The following is a 21,634-nucleotide window of genomic DNA, read 5'->3' as shown; positions in this document are numbered from 1 at the left end:
TAGGTAAGAGTCCAAAAGGTCAAAGAGCCTAAGGGTCGAAGCGCCTAGCCAAAAAGGGTACAAGACTCGTGAAAGGAGATATTACTCAAAAGGTAAAAGCATAAAAAGTCATCCAAACATACTAAAAAAGTTTCACACATGAACACTATCTAAAAAGTTGTTTGGAATTTGACTAAAGAGCTTGGACGACAAATCACAAAGACGATACAGCTGAGGTAGCCACCGCAAGGGAAACCAAGGCAAACCCCACCTCAAAGGGTGTTAAACCCAGGAAACCCAAAGCGCCTATATAAAGGTTGAAGAGCATCCCCCTCCAAACAAAGGTTGAAAAACATATCGTCACAAGCAGAGTTAATATATCATTCAGATTAAAGCATTGAAAACTCAAAAGGCTTCCTAGATGGCAGCTGATGAGCAGATAATTTATACCATTTTTGGCATTGTTTTTAGGTAGTTTTTAGCATGTTTTAGTTACTTTTTATTATATCTTTATTAGTTTTTATGCAAAAATCACATTTCTGGACTTTACTATGAGTTTGTGTGTTTCTATATAATTTCAGGTATTTTCTGGCTGAAATTGAGGGATATGAGCAAAAGTCTTATTAAGAGGTTGAGAAAGGACTGCAGATGTTGTTGGATTCTGACCCTTCCGCACTCGAAGTGGAGTTTCTAGAACTACAGAAGCCGAATTGGCGCACTCTCAATTTTGTTGGAAAGTAGACATCTTGGGCATTCCAGCAATGTATAATAGTCCATACTTTTCCCGAGATTTGATGGCCCAAACTAGCGTCTAAATGCCAGCCAAAGACCCTTTTCTGGCGTAAAACGCCAGAACTGGCACCAGAACTGGAGTTAAACGCCCAAACTGGCATCCAAGCTGGCGTTTAACTCTAGAAAAGGCCTATGCACGTGTAAAGCTCAATGCTCAGCCCAAGCACACACCAAGTGGGCCCCGAAAGTGGATTTCTGCACTATCTGCATTTAGTTACTTATTTTTTGTAATCCTTAGTAACTAGTTTAGTATAAATAGCACTTTTTACTATTGTATTCACATCTAATTCCTTATTTTGGGAATTTTATGTTACATTTGGGAGGCTGGCCACACGGCCATGCCTAGACCTTTTTCTCTTATGTATTTTCTACGGTGAAGTTTCTACACCTCATAGATTAAGGTACGGAGCTCTGCTGTTCTTCATGAATTAATGCAAGTACTATTGTTTCTCTTTCAATTCACGCTTACTTCTTCTCCAAGATATACTCTTGTACTTAATTCAGTTAAGTCAGAATGAAGGGGTGACCTGTGACAATCACCCACTATCTTCGTTACTCGCTTAGCCAAGATCCGCGTGCCTGACAACCACAAGCGGTCTACATGATGTTCAACGTAGTCATTGGACGACAGCTGGAGTATAATCTCTTGGGTCTCTAATCCACGGACCGAGTCTGTGAGATTAGAACCTTCGTGGTATAGGCTAGAACCAATTGGCAGCATTCCTGAGATCCGAAAAGTCTAAACCTTGTCTGTGGTATTCCGAGTAGGATCTCGGACAGGATGACTGTGACGAGCTTCAAACTCACGAATGTTGGGCGCAGTAACAGTGTGCAAAAGGATAGAGAGATCCTATTCCGACACAAGTGGGAACCGACAGATGATTAGCTGTGCCTGGTATTTTTCATCCGAGACAAGAAATCCGACAGTTGATTAGCCATGCAGAAACCGTACCTGGTTTCATCAAAGGGGATGGATGGTAGCCATTGACAGCGGTGATCCACCAACATACAGCTTGCCATGGAAGGGAGCACGCATGATTGGATGAAGACAATAGGAAAGCAGAGGTTCAGAAGCAACAAAGCATCTCCAAACGCTTATCTGAAATTCCCACCAATGAATTACATAAGTATCTTTATTTTAATTTACGTTTTATTTATCGTTCAATTATCAAAACTCATAACCAATTGAATCCGCCTGACTAAGATTTACAGGATGACCATAGCTTGCTTCAAGCCGCCAATCTCTGTGGGATCGACCCTTACTCGCGTAAGGATTTATTACTTGGACAACCCAGTGCACTTGCTGGTTAGTTGTATCGGAGTTGTGAAAAATGTGATCACAATTCCGTGCACCAAGTTTTTGGCGTCGTTGCCAGAGATTGTTCGAGTTTGAACAACTGAAGTTTCATCTTGTTGCTTAGATTGGGTAATTTTATTTTATGTTTAAGCTTTTTATTTTTATTTTCGAAAAAAATACAAAAAAAATTTAATAAAATCATAAAACCAAAAAAAAAAATTTTTGTGTTACTTGTTTGAGTCTAGTGTCAAATTTTAAGTTTGGTGTCAACTATATGTTTTTAATTTTTCTTAGATTTTCGAAAATTCATGCATTGTGTTCTTCTTTGATCTCCAAGTTGTTCTTGATGATTTTCTTTGTTTGATCTTTAATTTTTCTTGTTTTGTGTCTTTTCTTGTTTTTCATATGCATTTTCAAATTATTAGTGTCTAAAGTTTTAAAATTTCTATGTTTGGTGTCTTGCATGTCTTTCTTTTCCAAAAAAATTTTCAAACATATGTTCTTGATGTTCATCATGATCTTCAAAGTGTTCTTGGTGTTCATCTAGAAATTCAAAGTGTTCTTGCATGCATTATTTGTTTTGATCTTAAATTTTTATGTTTTGTTTCATTTTGTTATTTTTCTCTCTCCTCATTAAAAATTCAAAAGTCAAAAAAATATATTTTCCTTATTCTTCTCATAATTTTCGAAATTTTGAGTTGACTTGGTCAATAATTTTTAAAATTTACTTGTTTCTTGTTAGTCAAGTCAAAATTTCAAATTGAAAATTTTATCTTTTCAAATCTTTTTCAAAAATCAAATCTTTTTCATTTTTTTCTTAATATTTTCGAATTTCTTAAATAAATTTTTCAAAATCTTTTTCTTAAATTTTATTTCATATTTTCGAAAATCCTTGCTAACAATTAATGTTTTGATTCAAAAATTTCAAGTTTGTTACTTTCTTATTAAGAAAGGTTCAATTTCTAAATTCTAGAATCGTATCTTTTAGTTTCTTGTTAATCAAGTCATCAACTTTAATTTTTAAAATCAAATCTTTTTAATTTCTTTTTCAATTCTTTTTTAAAAAAATTTCAATCATATCTTTTTAAAATTTTAATTTCAAAATCTTTTTCTAACTTCTTATCTTTTTCAAAATTTATTTTCAAATCTTTTTCAATTAACCACTTGACTTGTTTGTTTTAATTTTAAAAAGTTTACTATTTCTTATCTTTTTCAAAACCACCTAACTACTTTTCTCTCTCATTAATTTCGAAAACTAGCTAACAAATTTTTCAAAAATCTTTTTAATTAATTAATTTATTTAGTTTTCAATTTGCTTTTATTTCTTTTCTTAAATTTTGAATTCTAACTTATGAGTAAAATAAAAACAAAAATATTTTTCTTTTCTTTTAATTAATATTCAAATACTCTCTCTCTCTCTCATCTCTTTCTATTTATTTTATTTATTCACTAACACTTCTCTTCTACTCATCTAATAATTCGAACCCTCTTTCTCTCTCTGTGTTCGAATTTCTTCTTCTTCCTTCTTCATTCTATTCTTCTTTTCCTTTGACACAAAAAGGAATCTCTATACTGTGACATAGAGGATTCCTCTTCTTTTCTGTTCTCTTCCTTTTCATATGAGCAGGAACAAGGATAAGGACATTCTTGTTAAAGCTGATCCTAAACCGGAAAGGACTCTGAAGAGGAAGCTAAGAGAAACTAAAGCACAACACTCTGGAGAGGACCTTACAAAAAATTTTGAAAAAGAAGCAGACATGGCAGCCGAACCCAAAAACAATGGTGGAAATGCAAGGAAGATGCTTGGTGACTTTACTGCACCAATTTCCGACTTCTATGGAAAAAGCATCTCAATTCCTGCAATTGGAGCAAACAACTTTGAGCTTAAGCCTCAATTAGTTTCTCTAATGCAGCAGAATTGCAAGTTTCATGGACTTCCATTGGAAGATCCTCATCAATTCTTAGCTGAATTCTTGCAAATCAGTGACACTGTTAAGACCAATGAGGTTAATCCCGAGGTCTGCAGACTTATACTTTTCCACTTTGCTGTAAGAGGCAGAGCTAGGATATGATTGGACTAACAACCTAAAGAAAGCCTGAACTCTTGGAAAAAGTTGGTCAATGCTTTCTTGGCTAAATTCTTTCTACCTCAAAAGATGATCAAGCTTAGAGTAGAAGTCCAAACCTTCAGACAGAAGGAAGGTGAATCCCTCTATGAAGCTTGGAAAAGATACAAGAAATTGATCAGAAGGTGTCCTTCTAACATGCTTTCAAAATGGAGCATCTTATGTATATTCTATGATGGTCTGTCTGAATTGTCTAAGATGTCATTGGACCACTCTGCTGGTGGATCTCTTCATCTAAAGAAAACCCCTGCAGAAGCCCAGGAACTCATTGAGATGGTTGCAAATAACCAATTCATGTGCACTTTTGAAAGAAATCCTGTGAATAATGGGATAACTCAGAAGAAAGGAGTTCTTGAGATTGATACTCTGAATGCCATATTAGCTCAGAATAAAATATTGACTCAGCAAGTTAATATGATTTCTCAGAAACTGACTGGAATGCAAGCTGCATCCGGCAGTACTAAAGAAGCCTCTTCTGAAGGAGAAACTTATGACCCTGAGAATCATGGAATGGAAGAAGTGAATTACATGGGAGAATCCTATGGAAACACTTACAATCCTTCATGGAGGAATAATCCAAATTTATCATAGAAGGATCAACAGAAGCCTCAACAAGGCTTCAATAATAATAATCGTGGGAGAAATAGGTTTGGTAATGGCAAGCCATTTCCATCATCTTCTCAGCAACAGACAGATAATTCTAAGCATAGCCTCTCTGACTTAGCAACCATAGTCTCTGATCTATCTAAGACCACTCTCAGTTTCATGACTGAAACAAGGTCCTCCATCAGAAATCTGGAGACACAAGTGGGTCAGTTGAGTAAAAGAGTTATTGAAACTCCTCCTAGTACTCTCCCAACTATATCCAAAGTGGCCAAACCTGGAGAGAGTAAAAAGGTAGTGATTTCCAGTGAGGAAGACCTTGCTGGACGTCCACTGACCAATAAGGAGTTTCCTATTGAGGAATCAAAGGAATCTGAGGCTCATATAGAGACCATAGAGATTCCATGGAACTTAATGCTGCAGTTCATGAGCTCTGATGAAGATTCTTCCTCTGATGAGGATGAAGATATTGTTGAAGAGCAAGTAGCTCGGTATCTAGGAGCAATCATGAAACTAAATGCCTTGGTTCAACAGAAATTACCTCAGAAGAAACCGGATCCCAGAAGGTTCTTAATACCTTGTACCATAGGCACCATGACCTTTGAGAAGGCTCTGTGTGACCTGAGGTCAGGAATAAACCTCATTACACTCTCTGTAATGGAGAAACTGGGGATCTTTGAGGTACAAGCTGCAAGAATCTCACTAGAGATGGCAGACAAATCAATGAAACAGGCTTATAGACTTGTAGAGGATGTCTTAGTGAAGGTTGAAGGCATGTACATCCCTGCTGTCTTCATAATCCTAGACACTGAGAAGGATGAGGATGAATCCATTATCCTTGGAAGACCCTTCCTAGCCACAGCAAGGGCTGTGATTGATGTAGACAGAGGAGAGTTAGTCCTTCAATTGAATGAGAACTACCTTGTGTTTAAGGCTCAAGGATCTTCTTCTGTAACCATGGAGAGGAAGCATGAAAAGCTTCTCTCAATACAAAGTCAAACAGAGCCCCCACACTCAACTTCTAAGTTTGGTGTTGGGAGGCCACCATTAAGCTCTGAGTCTCTGTGAAGCTCTCTAAGAGCTCACTGTCAAGCTATTGACATTAAAGAAGCGCTTATTGGGAGGCAACCCAATGTTATTTAATTATATTTTTTTTATAGACATTTGTTTTCCATTGCCATGTTATGTTTTCTTTAGGTTGATGATCACGTGGAGTCATAAAAACAGCTACAGAATTAAAGCAGAATCAAAAACAACATAAAAAATAGCACACCCTAAAGAACAGGCTTTGATGAGCGGATAATTTATACGCTTTTTGGTATTGTTTTTAGTATGTTTTTAGTAGAATCTAGTTACTTTTAGGGATGTTTTCATTAGTTTTTATGTTAAATTCACATTTCTGGACTTTACTATGAGTTTGTGTGTTTTTCTGTGATTTCAGGTATTTTCTGGCTGAAATTGAGGGACTTGAGCAAAAATCAGATTCAGAGGTTGAAGAAGGACTGCTGATGCTGTTGGATTCTGACCTCCCTGCACTCAAAGTGGATTTTCTGGAGCTGCAGAACTCAAAATGGCACGCTTCCAATTGCATTGGAAAGTAGACATCCAGGGCTTTCCAGCAATAAATAATAGTCCACACTTTGCCCAAGTTTAGATGATGCAAACTGGCGTTCAACGCCAGCTCTCTGCCCAATTCTGGCGTCCAGCGCCAGAAACAAGTTGCAAAGTGGAGTTCAATGCCCAAACTGGCACAAAAGCTGGCGTTCAACTCCAAGAAGGACCTCTACACGTGCAACACTCAAGCTCAGCCCAAGCACACACCAAGTGGGCCCCGGAAGTGAATTTATGCATCAATTACTTACTTCTGTAAACCCTAGTGACTAGTTTATTATAAATAGAACTTTTTATCATTGTATTCACGGTCTTGGTTACTCCGGTTCCCCATCTAGGGCCGAGACCAATGAACTCCATTATCACTTATGTATTTTCAACGGTAGAGTTTCTACACTCCATAGATTAAGGTGTGGAGCTCTGCTGTTCCTCAAAGATTAATGCAAAGTACTACTGTTTTCTATTCAATTCATCTTATTTCGCTTCTAAGATATTCATTCGCACTTTAACCTGAATGTGATGAACGTGACAATCATCATCATTCCCTATGAACGCGTGCCTGACAACCACTTCCGTTCTACATTAGATTGAATGAGTATCTCTTAGATCTCTTAATCAGAATCTTCGTGGTATAAGATAGATTGATGGCGGCATTCATGAGAGTCTGGAAAGTCTAAACCTTGTCCGTGGTATTCCGAGTAGGACTCTGGGATTGAATGACTGTGACGAACTTCAAACTCGCAAGTGCTGGGCGTAGTGACAGACGCAAAAGGATAGTAAATTCTATTCCAGTATGATCGAGAACCTCAAAGATGATTAGCCATGCGGTGACAGTGCATCGGACCATTTTCACAGAGAGGAATAGGATGCAACCATCGACAAGGGTGAAGCCTCCAGACGATTAGCCGTGCTGTGACAGAGCATTTGGACCATTTTCCTGAGAGGATTGAAAGTAGCCATTGGCACCGGTGACATCCTTACAAAAAGCCAGCCATAGAAAGGAGTAAGACTGATTGGATGAAGACAGCAGGAAAGCAGAGGTTCAGAGGAACGAAAGCATCTCTATGCGCTTATCTGAAATTCTCACCAATGATTTACATAAGTATTTCTATCCTTATTATATTATCCTTTTTCGAAAACTCCATAATTATTTTATATCCGCCTGACTAAGATTTACAAGGTGACCATAGCTTGCTTCATACCAACAATCTCCGTGGGATCGACCCTTACTCACGTAAGGTTTATTACTTGGACGACCCAGTGCACTTGCTGGTTAGTTGTATCGAAGTTGTGACAAATTATGAATTAAGATCAAAGCACCATGTTTTTGGAGCCATTACCAGAGATCACAATTTGTGCACCAAGTTTTTGGCGCCGTTGCCGGGGATTGTTCGAGTTTGGACAACTGACGGTTCATCTTGTTGCTCAGATTAGGTAATTTTCTTTTTGTTTTATTTTCAAAAAAATTCTTTCAAAAATTTCTCCTTTGTTTTCGAAAAAAAAAATTTAAAATAAAAATGTTTTCAAAAATATTTTTTTCTTCAGAATTTTTAAGAATGAATTCTAGTGTTTCATGGTAACATGTTGAATCCTTTCTGGCTATAAAGCCATACCCAAACTGCTTTGGGATTGGTCTTCAACTAATCACCTCAATGGATGTAATAACATACTAAAGCTTGGCTGGCTATTAAGCCATGCCTGACCCTTTGATTGGAGCTTTAGACTAAAGAGCATAAGATTCCTGGAATTCATATTAAAAATTTTGGAATCCTTATTTTTATTTTTCATAATAATTTTCGAAAAAATACAAAAAATTTATAAAATCATAAAAATCAAAAATATTTTTGTGTTCTTGTTTGAGTCTTGAGTCATGTTATAAGTTTGGTGTCAATTGCATATTCATCTTGCATTTTTCGAAAATTCATGCATTCATAGTGTTCTTCATGATCTTCAAGTTGTTCTTGGTAAGTCTTCTTGTTTGATCTTGATGTTTTCTTGTTTTGTGTTGTATGGTGTTTTTCATATGCATTCTTGAATTCTTAGTGCCTAAGCATTAAGGATTTCTAAGTTTGGTGTCTTGCATGTTTTCTTTGCATTAAAAATTTTTCAAAAATATGTTCTTGATGTTCATCATGATCTTCATAGTGTTCTTGGTGTTCATCTTGACATTCATAGCATTCTTGCATGCATCACATGTTTTGATCTAAAATTCTCATGCATTGCATCATTTTCATGTTTCTCTCTCTCATCATTAAAAATTCAAAAATAAAAAAATATCTTTCCCTTTTTCTCTCTTAAAATTTCAAAAATTAGATTTGACTTTTTCAAAAATTTTTAAAAATCTAGTTGTTTTTATGAGTCAAATCAAATTTTCAATTTAAAAATCTCATCTTTTTCAAAATCTTTTCCAAAAATCAAATCTTTTTCATTTTTCTTAGTTATTTTCGAAAATTATAAAAATGTTTTTCAAAAATCTTTTTCTTATCTCTATCACATAACTTTTGAAAATAACATCATCAATTAATGTTTTGATTCAAAAATTTCAAGTTTGTTACTTGCTTGTTAAGAAAGATTCAAACTTTGAGTTCTAGAATCATATCTTGTGATTTCTTGTGAATCAAGTCATTAATTGTGATTTTAAAAATCAAATCTTTTTCAAAACTAATTTCAATCATATCTTTTCAAAAAAAAAATATATATCTTCTTATCTTACCTTTTTCAAAAATTTGATTTCAAAATATCTTTTCTAACTTCTTATCTTCTTATCTTTTCAAAATTGATTTTCAAAATTTGTTTCAACTAACTAACTAACTTTTTGTTTGTTTCTTACCTTTTTCAAAACTACCTAACTAACTCTCTCTCTCTAATTTTCGAAAATATCTCCCTCTCATTTTCAAAACTTCTTTTTAATTTTGGATTTTAATTTTCGAAAATTACTAACCTTTTTCAAAAACTATTTTCGAAAATCACTAACTCTTTTTCAAAAATTATTTTCGAAAGTTTCCCTCTCTCATCTTATTCTATTTATTTATTCATCTACTAACATCTCCTCACCTCACATCTCTGCACTCCTCACCCTTGTGTTTCTTTCCTTACATTACATTCTTTGTCCCCTTCCTTTCTTCTACTCACACAGGGACCTCTATACTGTGGTGTAAAGGATCCCTATTATTATTATTATTATTTTTTCTGTGCCCTCTTCTTTGTCATATGAGTAGGAGCAAGGACAAGAATATTCTTGTTGAAGCAGATCCAGAACCTGAAAGGACTCTGAAAAGGAAACTAAGATAAGCTAAATTACAACAATCCAGAGATAACCTTTCAGAAATTTTCGAACAGGAAGAGGAGATGGCAGCCAAAAATAATAATAATGCAAGGAGGATGCTTAGTGACTTTACTACACCTAATTCCAATTTTCATGGAAGAAGTATCTCCATTCCTGCCATTGGGGCAAACAACTTTGAGCTGAAACCTCAGCTAGTTTCTCTGATGCAGCAGAACTGCAAGTTTCATGGACTTCCATCTGAAGATCCTTTTCAGTTCTTAACTGAATTCTTGCAGATATGTGATACTGTTAAGACTAATGGAGTAGATCCTGAAGTCTACAGGCTCATGCTTTTCCCTTTTGCTGTACGAGACAGAGCTAGAGTGTGGTTGGATTCTCAACCCAGAGATAGCCTGAATTCTTGGGATAAGCTGGTCACGGCTTTCTTAGCCAAGTTCTTTCCTCCTCAAAAACTGAGCAAGCTTAGAGTGAATGTTCAGACCTTCAGACAAAAAGAAGGTGAATCCCTCTATGAAGCTTGGGAAAGATACAAGCAGTTGACCAAAAAGTGTCCTTCTGACATGCTTTCAGAATGGACCATCCTGGATATATTCTATGATGGTTTATCTGAGCTATCAAAGATGTCATTGGATACTTCTGCAGGTGGATCCATTCACCTAAAGAAAACACCTGCAGAAGCTCAAGAACTCATTGACATGGTTCATGTACACTTCTGAGAGGAATCCTGTGAATAATGGGACGCCTATGAAGAAGAGAGTTCTTGAAATTGATACTCTGAATGCCATATTGGCTCAGAACAAAATATTGACTCAGCAAGTCAATATGATTTCTCAGAGTCTGAATGGAATGCAAGCTGCATCCAACAGTACTCAAGAGGCATCTTCTGAAGAAGAAGCTTATGATCCTGAGAACCCTGCAATAGCAGAGGTGAATTACTTAGGTGAACCTTATGGAAACACCTATAACTCATCATGGAGAAATCACCCAAATTTCTCATGGAAGAATCAAAAGCCTCAACAAGGCTTTAATAATGGTGGAAGAAATAGGTTTTACAATAGTAAACCTTTTCCATCATCCACTCAGCAACAAACAGAGAATTCTGAGCAGAATCCATCTAGCTTAGCAAATTTAGTCTCTGATCTATCTAAGGCCACTGTGAGTTTCATGAATGAAACAAGGTCCTCCATTAGAAATTTGGAAGCACAAGTGGGCCAGCTGAGTAAAAGGATCACTGAAATCCCTCCTAGTACCCTCCCAAGCAATACAGAAGAGAATCCAAAAGGAGAGTGCAAGGCCATTGAATTAATTACCATGGCCGAACCCAAAGAGGGAGAGGAGGACGTGAATCCCAGTGAGGAAGACCTCCTGGGACGTCCACTGATCAATAAGGAGTTTCCCTCTGAGGAACCAAAGGAATCTGAGGCTCATCTAGAGACCATAGAGATTCCATTGAACCTCCTTATGCCCTTCATGAGCTCTGATGAGTATTCTTCTTCTGAAGAGAATGAAGATGTCACTGAAGAGCAAGCTGCCAAGTTCCTTGGTGCAATCATGAAGCTGAATGCCAAATTATTTGGTATTGAGACTTGGGAAGATGAACCTCCCTTGTTCACCAATGAACTAAGTGATCTGGATCAACTGACATTGCCTCAGAAGAAACAGGATCCTGGAAAGTTCATAATACCTTGTACCATAGGCACCATGCTCTTTGAAAAGGCTCAGTGTGACCTTGGTTCAGGGATAAACCTCATGCCCCTCTCTGTAATAGAGAAACTGGGAATTTATGGGGTGCAAGCTGCTAAAATCTCATTAGAGATGGCAGACAATTCAAGAAAACAGGCTTATGGATAAGTAGAGGACGTGTTAGTAAAGGCCTATCCCTGCTGATTTCATAGTCCTAGACACTGGAAAGGAAGAGGATGAATCCATCATCCTAGGAAGGCTTTTCCTAGCCACAACAAGAGCTGTGATTGATGTGGACAGAGGAGAATTGATCCTTCAATTAAATAAGGACAACCTTGTGTTTACAATTCAAGGATCTCTCTCTGCATCCATGGAGAGGAAGTAGAAAAAGCTTCTCTCAAAGCAGAGTCAACCAAAGCCCCCACAGTCAAACTCTAAGTTTGGTGTTGGGAGGCCACAACCAAACTCTAAGTTTGGTGTCAAACCCCCATATCCAAACTCTAAGTTTGGTGTTGGGAGGTCTCAACAAAGCTCTGCACATCTGTGAGGCTCCATGAGAGCCCACTGTTAAGCTATTGACATTAAAGAAGCGCTTGTTGAGAGGCAACCCAATGTTTATTTATCTAATTTTTGTTTTTCATGTTTTCTTAGGTTCATGATCATGTGGAGTCACAAAATAAACAAAAAATTTAGAAACAGAATCAAAAACAGCGGAAGAAAAATCACACCCTGGAGGAAGCACCTGTCTGGCGTTCAACGCCAGAACAGAGCATGGTTCTGGCATTGAACGCCCAAAATGGGCAGTATCTGGGCGCTGAACGCCCAAAATGGGCAGCATCTGGGCGCTGAACGCCAGAATTGCACCCTGGAGAAGAGCTGGCGCTGAACGCCCAGAACAAGCATGGTTCTGGCATTCAACGCCAGAAATGGGCAACAAATGGGCTTTGAACGCTCAAAATGGGCACCAACCTGGCGCTGAATGCCCAGAGTTGTGTGCAAGGGCATTTTACATGCCTAATTTGGTGCAAGGTTGTAAATCCTTGAACACCTCAGGATCTGTGGATCCCACAGGATCACCTCAGGATCTGTGGATCCCACAGGATCCCCACCTACCTCCACTCACTTCTTCTCACCCCTCTTTCACACAATCCCATAAACACTCTTCCCCAAAACCCTTCACCAAATACCTCACCATCTCTCTATCCATTCATGGTCATCCCTTCTGTTTTCCATTTACCACTCACATCTATTGATGACATGTCATCATATCATGTTTTTCTATGCCTTTTTCCTTTTTTTTCAATAGGTTTTATGCACTTTCTTGAGCCATAAGCAAGCCAAGTGGGTAGATTTTCATGCTTCCTTTGATTTAATCAACCATGTATGAATTCATGCTATTTCATGAGGTTTTATGCTAAAATTGTCACATATTATGAAAGAACGAATATCTCATGATTTTGAGCATAGCTTTAATGTGTTTGGTTGATTAATGATAGGTGAAGAAGGCTTGGAGAAAGGGTGAAGCAAGAAGGAATGGCTAGGAGTAAAGAGAGGACAATGGAATAAGTTGAACCAGGAAGCAAAAACTTTTGGGTGAAAAGTTAGCCTCAAAGTTAGACCCCTAACTTGGAGGCTAACGTTGGCACATAAAATTCACCCCTGGGCACCAAAAGTTTGCGCCAATGTTAGCCCCCTAACTTTGAGGCTAACGTTGGCATGAAGAGAACCTCCCTGGGCACCAAAAGTTTGCGCCAACGTTAGCCCCCTAACTTGGTGGCTAACGTTGGCACATGAAATTCACAAGGGGAGGAGCAAAAGTTTGCGCCAACGTTAGCCCCCTAACTTTGAGGCTAACCTTGGCGCCACACACCACAACAGCTTGAAGGGGGTATACTTCCAACAAGAATAACTTGAGCTACAGAGCTCCAAATGAGGTGATTCAAGAAGCATTGGAAAGTAGGAATCAAGAGCTTTCCAAGCATATATGGCACTGCATGGTGGACACTAAAATTGAGGGATAAAACTGCCCCGCAATGTGCATAAATGAACATGGTGGCAACATGCAGTGAGGCCACTTGACCTCTGCACCTTCGATGGAGTATAACTCGAGCTGTAGAGCTCCAATTGATGTGCTCCCAACGGCATTGGAAAGTAGACATCCAGGGCTTTCCAACAAGGTATAATATTATGGGGTGGACAATACGTTTGAGCCTCCAGAACTGGCGTTTTCGCCAACGTTTGAGGCAAACGTTACCTCAAACGCTGCACACCAAAGCCATCGACCTTGCCCTCTTCAAATGATCATAACTTGAGTTGTAGATGTCCAATTGAAGTGATTCCAAGTGGGTTAGAAAGCTGACATTCAGAGCTTTCCAACCATATATGATAGTCTATATTGGGCATAAAATTGGCAACATGACTAGAGGACAAAGTTGGCGCCATAAATGTGCATAAGGGAGGCCAACGTTAGGGTCAAAGTTAGACCCCTAACGTTGGCACCAACGTTCATACCAGCAAGTTTTGTGGGCTGCTATGAAAAGTTGGAGCCAAAGTTAGACCCCTAACTTTAGCTCCAACTTTTAGTCCAACTTTTGCAAACTCAACCCGGTTCAATTCGGTTCCTCTTCAAACTCCAAGAGCAATCAACCAAGGCCTTTATCAACCCAATTCCATCAAGAGCAAGGGCCCAAATGATCATCACTCAAAGGCACAAGAAATAGATAAAATAGGAATTTCATTTAATTGTAATTTGTTTTTAATTTCATTTTCATTTCCATTTTGTAAAGCCTATATAAGGCATCATTTTCATATTTGTGGGGAGGCTGGCTCCACTAGGGAGCACTAGAATTTGAGAGCTCTCTCTTTAATTTTCTTTGTTTTGAATCTTGGGTGGAGAATTGAAGGTGTTCTGTTTCATTCTCCCTCTGAGATTTCTCTTTGTTTTTCTTGCTGCTTTTAATTCACTGCACTTCAAAATTTCAATTCTGTTTTGATTCCCAGCATCCAATTTCCTTTATTCTTCCTGCAATTTAAATTTCCAGTTGCGTGATCTATTGCTCTTTTTAATTTCCAACACCCCAGCCCCTTTACTTTTCATGCAATTTACTTTTCTTGCAATTTAAGTTTCAGCTATTTTACTTTCTTGTTCTTTAACTTACTTGCAATTTTACTTTCTGCATCTTTAAGATTCATTGCAATTTACTTTCTGTTGGCTACATTTCACACAATTCACTGAATGTCAGCTTGACTAAACTAATCACCCACTAAAATTGCTTGATCCATCAATCCCTGTGGGATCGACCTCACTCCCGTGAGTTTTATTACTTGATACGACCCGGTGCACTTGCCGGTTAAATTCGTGTGTTTTGGGAGAAATTTATTTTTCACCAAAATACTCATCAAGTTTTTGGCGCCGTTGCCGGGGATTGATTAGATCAACAATGATTATGTGGGTGAGAAGTCTAGATCAAGCATTTTCTTTATTTTTGTTTTCTGTTTCAAAGTGAAACCAAGGTGTTTGAGTTTTTGCCTCACTAAGAAATTCTCATCTCTGATATGAGTAATTTCAATTTTCCTTGGTTGTGTGTTTTACAAAACTCAAATGGAGTTCAACTCATCTTATGATCAAACAAATTCTATGGGATATCACCGACCATCACCAATCTCTAATGATGGCTGGGGATATCACCAAGAAACTTCAAATTCTGGGCACTCCAATTCATGGAGCTATGCTTCAGAACCACAAGATGAGAAAGAAAATCATATGGGATATTTCTCTCCACCACAAAATAATGCAAGTCATGATTCTAATGGTGGCTGGGAAGGGAATTCTAGTGCTCCATATGATATTCATCCAGAGATATCATCACTTGACCATACTTCAACCGAAAGCCCCTTTCAAAACTCACCACCCACACAAACTTCCATGAACCACTCATGGGTTTCAGAATTTGAGTCTAGGTTCAACAGAATGGCGGAGGAATATCAACAATCCCGGAGGGAACTAGAAATCCTTTCTCAGGAGACAGATAAGCAATTGGAGGACACAGATAAATGCTTAGAACTACTAAGCAAGGAAAATGAAGACCAATTGATGGATGTGAAGGATAAAGTAGAAGAGCAAGATAAGGAGGCCACTGCATCAAGTGAACTTTCAATGAAGAATGAGGTGGTTGAACCTGAAACTGCACTTGAGATGACAAGAGAACATGAAGACTCACAACTTTCACAAATCTCCCCCATGATAGAGCTATTAAAACAAATGTTGGGTGTAAAAGAGGAAGTGGAGGAGCAAGAAAGTGAAGAAGTCATTCCAAACTCAAGTGAGGCAGAGAAGTACATAAAGGAGGAGTTCATAGAACCAAAAATACAAAAGGCTTTGGATGAATGCAAAACTCCAATAATCACACAGCAACCAAGACTTGGATTCAAAGAAGTGAAGGCAACTAACAAAAGCACCAATCCTGTCCCTAATCCAGTAAGCAAGATCAATCAAGCCATTTGCAAAAGGAAGCTTGCTGAGGAAAAGCCAAGGCAAGGGACAGTAGCTAAAACTTCTCCTCCTTTGAAGTCATTTCTCTTAACAAATTGGAAGAAGAGGAAGAAAGTAAAGAACAGGTAGACAGTAGGTACATTTCTTCTCCTTGCTTTGTTTAAATTTCAATAAATTGGCATATGATCACATTATAAGTTTGGTGTTGCCCTGCAACAAACTGTTTTCCATCTTCATGGATGATTGCATCAATTTTACATGAAAGTGACACACCAAGATTCTAAGTTTGGTGTGCCACCTATTTTTCTATGCAAATCAATCCAGCAACATCACTTGTCTGTATAATCATATTGCCTTTTACAGTGTTATTTTTCTTCTTAGTTGGATAATTTTTGTTTTCTCTTTGTTTCATTTATTTACTTGTTTTTAATTCTTTCCTTCATTAACTGTTTTTGTTAATACATCACCAAGACATCCTTATTCATAACAGACTCTTCATTTGGTGATTGTATTTAACATATAACAGTTCTTTTGTTTAGTTTTAGTTCAAATAAATTGACATATGGTTGCATTCTAAGTTTGGTGTTGCTATGCAACAAAATTTAGTTCCAATTCTTACAAGATACTTGCATTAATTCCAAGTGAAAGTGTCACACTAAGTTTGGTGTGCCACTTATCTTCTATGCAAAGTATTATGCTCACCTTCTTAAGTATGCAATCACAATGTCTCTGTATCTTGTGCCTTGATTATTATCTTTAATTTTGCTTGCTTGAAACACATGTACTACTAACATTCCTTGTGTAAGACATTCATGATCCATCTTAGCCCCATAGCCACGGTTCTAATAGTTGCTTGAGGATAAGCAAGCATTCTGAGTTTGGTATGGGAAGGAAGAGAATGGGAGGAAAATGACAACAATAGAGAAGATGAACTACAAGGTTGTAAAGTTCCTTTTCCTCTCATTTGTTTCAAGCACCATAAACTGCATGATTGTCTGTACCTTCTCTGTATGCATGTGTGTATGAAAAGGCATAGTTTGATTTCTAAATTGCAACATGGTGCTATGTCATTATGATTACCAACTTGAGTTTTGTGAATTCAAAAGCAACAAAGTATCATGATCATAAACAAACAAGGCATTAAAGAAGATTTTAGCATGTGCATAAAAGTATTGGGAAGCTAGTATGTTTGATTGTTGCTTAATTTCATTGGATTTTACTTAATTGAAGTTTTCATCTAGGACATTTTGTGAAATCTTTTGAAAATCATTAAAACCTTGAAAGCAAATGCAAAAATAAAGCAAGAAAAGAAAAAGGGAAAGAGTGAGAAAGCTGAAGGCTCTGAGTACCAATGGCAATTTATTTGCTAAGTACTTGTGGTGTTTATGTATCAAGCCAAATGCTTGAAAACAAAACACTTAGAAGTCAAGGCTAGGCTCAAAGTGCAAAAGCACTCCCTCAAAGCTCAAGGCTCTGAGCATCAATGATTAGAGAGTTAAGAAAAGAAAAGAAAAATGAGCTTAATGAAGTCCTCTAATCAAATGCTTGTGGTGCTTATGTATCAAGTGGTAATACTTGAAAACAAAGCATTTAGAAGTCGTAGCTTTGTTATCAACTCATGGGGCAAAGCGCCCAAAAGGAGAAGCTAAATAAAAAATTCAAAAGCTTGTTTCAAGGAAGAAATATAAAAGAAAGATTTCATAAATTGAGCTAGATGGAAGCATCAATCATTTACATTTCTTTTGTGATTGTAGCATGCTTAGAAAACTAGCTTACCATGAACATTGAGTTGCTATTCTTCTTACCTTGGATTGTCAATCTTTATTGCATGATTCTTTTCTTGCTCGGGGACAAGCAAGGTTTAAGTTTGGTGTTGTGATGACATGTCATCATATCATGTTTTTCTATGCCTTTTTCCTTTGTTTTCAATAGGTTTTATGCACTTTCTTGAGCCATAAGCAAGCCAAGTGGGTAGATTTTCATGCTTCCTTTGACTTAATCAACCATGTATGAATTCATGCTATTTCATGAGGTTTTATGCTAAAATTGTCACATATTATGAAAGAATGAATATCTCATGATTTTGAGCATAGCTTTGATGTGTTTGGTTGATTAATGATAGGTGAAGAAGGCTTGGAGAAAGGGTGAAGCAAGAAGGAATGGCTAGGAGTAAAGAGAGGACAATGGAATAAGTTGAACCAGGAAGCAAAAACTTTTGGGTGAAAAGTTAGCCTCAAAGTTAGACCCCTAACTTGGAGGCTAACGCTGGCACATGAAATTCACCCCTGGGCACCAAAAGTTTGCGCCAACGTTAGCCCCCTAACTTTGAGGCTAACGTTGGCATGAAGAGAACCTCCCTGGGCACCAAAAGTTTGCGCCAACGTTAGCCCCCTAACTTGGTGGCTAACGTTGGCACATGAAATTCACAAGGGGAGGAGCAAAAGTTTGCGCCAACGTTAGCCCCCTAACTTTGAGGCTAACGTTGGCGCCACACACCACAACAGCTTGAAGGGGTATACTTCCAACAAGAATAACTTGAGCTACAAAGCTCCAAATGAGGTGATTCAAGAAGCATTGGAAAGTAGGAATCAAGAGCTTTCCAAGCATATATGGCACTTCATGGTGGACACTAAAATTGAAGGATTAAACTGCCCCGCAATGTGCATAAATGAACATGGTGGCAACATGCAGTGAGGCCACTTGACCTCTGCACCTTCGATGGAGTATAACTCGAGCTGTAGAGCTCCAATTGATGTGCTCCCAACATCATTGGAAAGTAGACATCCAGGGCTTTCCAACAATATATAATAGTATGGGGTGGACAATACGTTTGAGCCTCCAGAACTGGCGTTTTCGCCAACGTTTGAGGCAAACGTTACCTCAAACGCTGCACACCAAAGCCAGCGACCATGCCCTCTTCAAATGATCATAACTTGAGTTGTAGATGTCCAATTGAAGTGATTCCAAGTGGGTTAGAAAGCTGACATTCAGAGCTTTCCAACCATATATGATAGTCTATATTGGGCATAAAATTGGCAATATGACTAGAGGACAAAGTTGGCGCCATAAATGTGCATAAGGGAGGCCAACGTTAGGGTCAAAGTTAGACCCCTAACGTTGGCACCAACGTTCATACCAGCAAGTTTTGTGGGCTGCTATGAAAAGTTGGAGCCAAAGTTAGACCCCTAACTTTAGCTCCAACTTTTAGTCCAACTTTTGCAAACTCAACCCGGTTCAATTCGGTTCCTCTTCAAACTCCAAGAGCAATCAACCAAGGCCTTTATCAACCCAATTCCATCAAGAGCAAGGGCCCAAATGATCATCACTCAAAGGCACAAGAAATAGATAAAATAGGAATTTCATTTAATTGTAATTTGTTTTTAATTTCATTTTCATTTCCATTTTGTAAAGCCTATATAAGGCATCATTTTCATATTTGTGGGGAGGCTGGCTCCACTAGGGAGCACTAGAATTTGAGAGCTCTCTCTTTAATTTTCTTTGTTTTGAATCTTGGGTGGAGAATTGAAGGTGTTCTGTTTCATTCTCCCTCTGAGATTTCTCTTTGTTTTTCTTGCTGCTTTTAATTCACTGCACTTCAAAATTTCAATTCTGTTTTGATTCCCAGCATCCAATTTCCTTTATTCTTCCTGCAATTTAAATTTCCAGTTGCGTGATCTATTGCTCTTTTTAATTTCCAACACCCCAGCCCCTTTACTTTTCATGCAATTTACTTTTCTTGCAATTTAAGTTTCAGCTATTTTACTTTCTTGTTCTTTAACTTACTTGCAATTTTACTTTCTGCATCTTTAAGATTCATTGCAATTTACTTTCTGTTGGCTACATTTCACACAATTCACTGAATGTCAGCTTGACTAAACTAATCACCCACTAAAATTGCTTGATCCATCAATCCCTGTGGGATCGACCTCACTCCCGTGAGTTTTATTACTTGATGCGACCCGGTGCACTTGCCGGTTAGATTCGTGTGTTTTGGGAGAAATTTATTTTTCACCAAAATACTCATCATCTATACACCCACCTACCTTCAAAATTCAACATCTCTTTCCCACCCAATCCCACCTATATGGCTGAATACACACATCCCCCCTCTCCTCCATATCTTCTTCTTCTTCTTCTTCTTCTTCTATTCTTTCTTCTTTTGCTCGAGGGCTAGCAACATTCTAAGTTTCGTGTGGTAAAAGCATAGCTTTTTTGTTTTTCCATAACCATTAATGGCACCTGAGGCCAGAGAAACCTCAAGGAAGAGGAAAAAAAAAGACAATTGCTCCCACCTCTGAGCCATGAGAGATGGAAAGATTCATCTCACAAGCCCATCACTAAGAAAAGGATGGAGCAAACAAGAGAGCACATTCATGGATCTCAACAGGCACATGAAGAAGCTCACCATCAAGAAATCCTTGAGATACCTCAAGGGAAGCACTTTCCTCCACAGAATGTTTGGGAGAAAATCAACACCTCCCTAGGAGAATTAAGTTCCAACATGGGACAATTAAGGGTGGAACATCAAGAGCACTCCATCATCCTTCATGAAATTAGAGAAGATCAAAAAGCAATGAGGGAGGAGCAACAAAGACAAGGAAGAGACATAGAAGAGCTCAAGGACATCATTGGTTCCTCAAGAAGGAAACACCACCATCACTAAGGTGGATTCATTCCTTGTTCTTATTTCTTCTGTTTTTCGTTTTCTATGTTATGTGCTTATCTATGTTTGTGTCTTCATTACATGATCATTAGTAGTTAGTAACTATGTCTTAAAGTTATGAATGTCCTATGAATCCATCACCTCTCTTAAATAAAAAATGTTTTTAATTCAAAAGAACAAGAAGTACATGAGTTTTGAATTTATCCTTGAACTTAGCTTAATTATATTGATGTGGTGACAATGCTTTTTGTTTTCTGAATGAATGCTTGAACAGTGCATATGTCTTTTGAAGTTGTTGTTTAAGAATGTTAAATATGTTGGCTCTTGAAAGAATGATGACTAGGAGACATGTTATTTGATAATCTGAAAAATCATAAAAATGATTCTTGAAGCAAGAAAAAGCAGCAAAGAACAAAGCTTGCAGAAAAAAAAATAGGCGAAAAAAATAGAAAAAAAAGAAAAAGCAAGCAGAAAAAACCAAAGCTCTTAAAACCAAGAGGCAAGAGCAAAAAGCCAATAACCCTTAAAACCAAAAGGCAAGGGCAAATAAAAAGGATCCCAAGGCTTTGAGCATCAGTGGATAGAAGGGCCTAAAGGAATAAAATCCTGGCCTAAGCGGCAAAATCAAGCTGTCCCTAACCATGTGCTTGTGGCGTGAAGGTGTCAAGTGAAAACTTGAGACTGAGCGGTTAAAGTCAAGGTCCAAAGCAAAAAAAGAGTGTGCTTAAGAACCCTGGACACCTCTAATTGGGGACTCTAGCAAAGCTGAGTCACAATCTGAAAAGGTTCACCCAATTATGTGTCTGTGGCATTTATGTATCCGGTGGTAATACTGGAAAACAAAGTGCTTAGGGCCACAGCCAAGACTCATAAAGAAGCTGTGTTCAAGAATCATCATACTGAACTAGGAGAATCAATAACACTATCTGAACTCTGAGTTTCCATAGAAGCCAATCATTCTGAACTTCAATGGATAAAGTGAGATGCCAAAACTATTCAAGAGGCAAAAAGCTACAAGTCCCGCTCATCTAATTGGAGCTATGTTTCATTGATAGTTTGAAATTTATAGTATATTCTCTTCTTTTTATCCTATTTGATTTTC

The 21,634-nt window shown here is 37.8% G+C and overlaps 2 non-coding genes across 2 annotated transcripts; both read right to left on the bottom strand.

Moving 5' to 3' along the window:
* Positions 1–4,230: 4,230 nt before the first annotated feature.
* On the bottom strand, positions 4,231–4,338 carry LOC112773975 (small nucleolar RNA R71). Its single transcript, XR_003188492.1, has one exon. It is a non-coding gene; the product is annotated as a small nucleolar RNA R71 (small nucleolar RNA).
* A 5,814-nt stretch (positions 4,339–10,152) lies between these two features.
* On the bottom strand, positions 10,153–10,260 carry LOC112774258 (small nucleolar RNA R71). Its single transcript, XR_003188753.1, has one exon. It is a non-coding gene; the product is annotated as a small nucleolar RNA R71 (small nucleolar RNA).
* Positions 10,261–21,634: the final 11,374 nt, after the last annotated feature.

Source organism: Arachis hypogaea, chromosome 18 (assembly GCF_003086295.3).
Source record: "Arachis hypogaea cultivar Tifrunner chromosome 18, arahy.Tifrunner.gnm2.J5K5, whole genome shotgun sequence".
Lineage (NCBI taxonomy): Eukaryota > Viridiplantae > Streptophyta > Magnoliopsida > Fabales > Fabaceae > Arachis > Arachis hypogaea.
The sequence above is the reverse complement of the archived record's forward strand: the minus strand, read 5'-3'. Positions and strand labels throughout refer to the sequence as shown.